Source organism: Egretta garzetta, unplaced genomic scaffold (assembly GCF_000687185.1).
Source record: "Egretta garzetta isolate BGI_Z169 unplaced genomic scaffold, ASM68718v1 scaffold348, whole genome shotgun sequence".
Classification (NCBI taxonomy): Eukaryota; Metazoa; Chordata; class Aves; order Pelecaniformes; family Ardeidae; genus Egretta; species Egretta garzetta.
Window position 1 is genome coordinate 129,627 of NW_009260620.1, and position 4,949 is coordinate 134,575.

The window sequence follows — 4,949 nt, forward strand, 5'->3', positions numbered from 1 at the left end:
GCTGTGTAAGACGAGAGCCACGTACAGGCTTGGAAAGCGGCGGGGATGCGGTAGCAATAGAGGAAGCTCCACGGGGGTGGAGCAGCGCATCCTCGGATGAACGGAGGCTTTGTGAGCAGGAGGGCTGTGTGTGCAGCCGGCCGGCGCGGTGGAGAGCGGTCTGCGTGTGCGGGGATGGGGGGGGCTCTGCTGGAGCCTGCAAATAGGGCTGAGCCTGGGGCAGAGGCGTGCTGCTGAAGGAGCGGGTTTAGTTTAGGCACGCGTGGTTCTGTAAGCGCTGCCATTAGGGAATGCTCAAACCTGCTTGGGCGTGAGCACTTGGTACCTGTCTCGCACGTCTGTGTGTTTCTAATGTGTTTAAATACAGAGCCACACGTGCAAGCGATTGCAAGGAAAGCGGAACGTGGGTCTCCTGTACATAGCTTTGTGCCTTTGTACGTGATTTTATTCCAGGTTAGGAATGAAGGGACTGGAAAGTGAGGTGGGCTGCCTTGTACCCAGCCTAGGGTACAAACACGGCACCAGGGTGAAGCAATTTAACCACCCTGTGTTATCTGCCCGTGCTGCCTTTGTGCAATTTCTTAAGCGGAGGTTTCAGTTGCATATGCGGAAGAACTTCTTTCCTTTGAGGGTGCCCGAGCCCTGGCCCAGGCTGCCCAGGGGGGCTGTGGAGTCTCCTTCTCTGGAGATCTTCAACGCCCGCCTGGACGCTGTCCTGTGCCCCCTGCTCTGGGTGAGCCTGCTTGGGCAGGGGGGTGGGATGGGGGATCTCCAGAGGTCCCTGCCAACCCTGGCCATTCTGGGATTCTAGGATTCTATGTGAATATGAACAGTCCCATCAGGCACCAGAGGTAAGAAGGAAGGGCTCCAAAGTTAGATATTTATCTGTGCAAGGTGTTAAAGCCTCGGCAGCGTACTTACGCAGCCGTAATCCTGAAATACCATGTGTGCCCAGATTAATTGCAGTAGGACCAAATTCAGCAATGTCCCCGGGGTGCTGAGTAGTGCAATGCCATCAGGCTGTAGTTACAGTGGCTGTGGGTTGTCTTGTGAAGCAGAACTGGAAAGAGGAACAAAGGCAACCAAAAGCCACACGCCATCCTGGGTCCGAGCACCATCTCGTTGCTAAAAGTGGGGCGCTGCCGTGCTGCAGCTTGTTCTGGGTGAGAGGAGAGGCAGGCAGGCACGGAGCTGCACCCTGTGCAACGTGCAAGGTTACAAAGACATATTTTCTTGAATCTGAAGTAAACACAGCTTCTGGTCCTTTTCTCCAAAGCCTCTGGCAATGCCTGGGGTATCTGTTCTGGGCTTCCCGCGTCCGTCAGTTCGCACCTCTCTCCATCTGCAGCACTGCGTTCACGGCGCAGCAATGCTCTGATGAGGACTCTGCTGCCAGATCGCCTCCATCCTGACCCACAGCAGCTCAGATCCTTCCTCCCTCCCAAATCCTCGCACCATTTGCTAATACACCTCAGTCTAAACCCAAAGGCCCACCAAAATTCCCATGAATGCATTTGTGCTCTCCTAGACACTGGCTTCCCCTGAGCAGGATGAGTCTCAGCCCATGATGCTGCTGGGAGCAAGGTGCCATGGGAGCACCAAGCCAGGGATCGCAGCCTGTCCCCTCCCCAGTCCCTGTCTGGTCCTGAGGGTCTGGCTGCCCCGTGGGCCCCTCTTGCTGTCAGGGCGCTTTTTTAGTCTCCCTGCATCCGGAATAGTTGGCGTCAGGCTGTAGATCTTACTCAACACTTCACTTCACCACGCTGCTGAGATAGTAAGTACATAATCCTCACAACACCCTTTTGAGAGGGCGAAACGCTGTTATCTCGCCTTAGCAGTTGGAGGCACAGAGAATAAAGGCCAGTGTTTTCAACAAGTCCCTGACGTTGGCGAAGTGGCTTGCTTGGGTTAGCAGTGGAGCAGGATTCACGTGGCCCCTGTGTGCACGACTCCAGATCAGCGTATTTATTTTATGCAGGACAAAGATTAAGGTATCATAGTCATAAGCTGTAATTATATCTGTGGGAAATAGCAGCCCAGCATTGAAGGCGTTTTGAAGCCAGCAGAGATGTGACGAGGTCCGGATGGAACCTGTACACCCAGGCTGCATTTTTTTATCAGTGTGGGGAAGAGCAGCTGAAACAGTTGACCAAGGATTCAGCACGTGCCCACCGTTGCTGAACGGCTTTTAATCAAAAGGAAATTTTCTTCTAATGGCTTAGTTTAGCCATAGTGAGAGATGAGATGTTCTCTGTTTCATAGAATGTTCAGTGAGGTTGATCACACCGTTCCCAGCTCACGTGTAAACCAACGGACCCTTGGGGGATGTAGGGAGATGGACACAGTGCCAGGGCAGCCTGAAGCCAGGGCAGCCCGCGGTGTTTTCCACAGCCATCCCTTAGGAATCGTGTTTGGGCTTGGAATTGTTGGGGCTCCTCTTTGGCGACAAGACCAGAGCAAACATTTGCTTCCTTTTCATCCTTTAAGCGGCTCTGTAATGAGAGAGGCCATGGTAGGCATACAAGGAGGGAACATGATCCTCCCTCCTCCACTTTCACCGTCCCTCTCTTGTTCTTTTTGTTCAGCTTAGCCCTTTCCCTTCCTCTGCCATCCCTGCCCCTGCAGATGGGTGCTCCCTTTCCACCAAAAATGGGGCATTGAGGTGTTTCTCCCCACACCCCATCCCTCCTGCTTCCCAGCTTTCTCCCTTGCCCTGTCCTGGGAGTTCTGTGGTCCCCCAAGGGTGCCCAGCATCCCGCACAGCCAGGGGCTGGTTTTCCTGGAGAAAGGCTTTTTATAGCATCTCTTCCAAAGCAGTTTGACAGCTCTCTGGAAACACCAGGCTGCTTATCACCAGTGCAAACCCTTCAGATACAGTGGGTGCAGTACTGCCCATTTCAGACCAAGGTCTATAAATAAAACGTGAAGTGGCTGAGAGGGCAGAGGGAACATGATGGCTTTTCTGGAAGGAAGGAAGGAATGGCCAAACAGTGCCGCTCTCGCTGTTGGGAGCTCCTAGTATGGTCTGTAATATGGGGAGCATGACCAAGGCAGGGATGAGCAAATGAGGGAGTAAGGGAACATCTGTGACGTTGGGTGGAATACACAGGGTTAGGGCGTAAAAGAGGTCCTAATCCCTGAGAGCCTAATCTAATCTTTTGCATTTTTAGAGGAGAGGAAGGATCCGGCTGTAATGCTGCACGAGGACACCGGCTTCCTCCTTGTGTTGAAAGTCTCCATTATTTTTTCCCGTGTGTGGCATCCCCGCTCTAAAGCATCACTTCCCAAACCATTCATGCGATGCAGGGCACTGCTCTTAGACCTTTCTTCCCAGCGTCCCTGTTCCCAGCGTGGCATCCCCCATAGTGACTGGGACTACAGCAAAAGCAGGTTCTCAGGCACAACCTCACCCCCAGGCTCTGGGCACATTTTTTCCTCCCCGACATACCTTGCAGGTCAGCATCAGAGACAGCCCGGGGTCCTCCGCCTTTTCTAGCCACTGCGTGTGCAAGCCTCCTTCCGAGCCGCTATTTTGCAAGCCCATGTGGACTGCAGAGAGGGAAAAAGAAAAACAAGACACTTCCGATACCAAATTTTTCCAAGCCTGAGGTCATTGCTTAAGTGCAAATAGTCACTCTTGTTTGCCTGGCTGCATCGCACGCGAGGCGGTGTGATGCAGGAGAAGCTGGAGCACAGGAAGTTAAAAAACTAATAATTATTTCTGGCTTGTCAAGGCAAGGGAGAGGTGCCAGAAGTGCTTATGGTTTGGAAGGATGGGAGCTAACCCCTAAACCCAGCTGGTGGGAAGGACTGTCCCATTACTGGTGGCCAAGGAAACCACTCTGTCAGGCTCCCACACTGGAAAACACGCTGGAGGAAAAGGAAACTTTCCAGTGCTGCCATGTGGTAAGAGTGTAATTTGGAGTCCAAATTTATGATGGCTGGGAAGGCTTTGAAGATGGGTGCTGTGGAGCCAGGCAAAATGCAGCCACCCTGGAGCAGCCTGGCCTCTCCCGTTTGCTTAGGAAACAACTGCAAATAGGATGCAGAAAGCATGGTAAGAATATTCCAGAGTGAAAAGAGGGCAAATCCTCTCCCGCTCCATGAGCAATGATGGGGGAGCGATCCTGTCCAGGGCATGGTTATTTACATCTCCCAACGAAGCCTCTGGTACTGAGACTGTTGGGGACAGCTGGGACCTCCAGTCTGGCAGTCCCTGTGACATTTTGCTTGGAAAATGAGAAATTTCTGTCGAGGTTGCAGAGTGCCAATTTCTTTGACAGCCCAAAGTGTTGCGTTACCGTGTGAGTGCAGGCAGACGTTTTGGATGGTGACCTTGTCAGAGCACGTTTCCTAAGTGGTACGAGACAGGCTCAAAAACTGAAGTGCCCCAAGAGAAAGTGCTAAGCCAGGCTGATACGATAAAGAGCACTAAGCTGGTGAGCTGGGAAGGCAGGAGGGTGTCATAGATAGAGACCTGGCTGGGGAACCGGTATGGCCAACTTATTGGGGTTGGACTAGATGACCTCTAGGGGTCCCTTCCAACCCAAACCATTCTATGGTTCTATGATTTTCTTGCTGCATTTTAAGCACAGCTGGGGAATCCTGGTTACTCACTTTCTTATTTTGACTGCATGATTGGCGTTGCAAGGAGATCGTCTTTGTGCCCCTTAGGAGGGTGCCCAGTACCTAATGCACCAATGCAGCTGTGATCCGTGGTATGGTGCTGCTATTATGTGGGTTATCAAAGCGTAGTTAGCAGGTCCACGTGGCAGCTGTAGATGTGCTGAAGAAGCCCACAGTTCCTTAACAAGGCTGCCTTCTACTGAGGCATTGTCACCCTAAGGCTTGTTCTGGTTTGTTTTGAAGAGACCTTATTGCTAGCTTTGTTACTGAAAGGATTCAGCTGAATATGAGCCAGCAGGGTGCCCAGGTGGCCAAGAGGGCCA

General features: G+C 52.4%; 1 protein-coding gene across 1 annotated transcript in view; it reads left to right on the forward strand.

Annotated features, from left to right (window-relative positions):
• The window catches only part of ADAMTS10 (ADAM metallopeptidase with thrombospondin type 1 motif 10), a 63,328-nt gene that overhangs the window by 15,636 nt on the left and 42,743 nt on the right, over positions 1 to 4,949 (forward strand). The window lies entirely within an intron of this gene.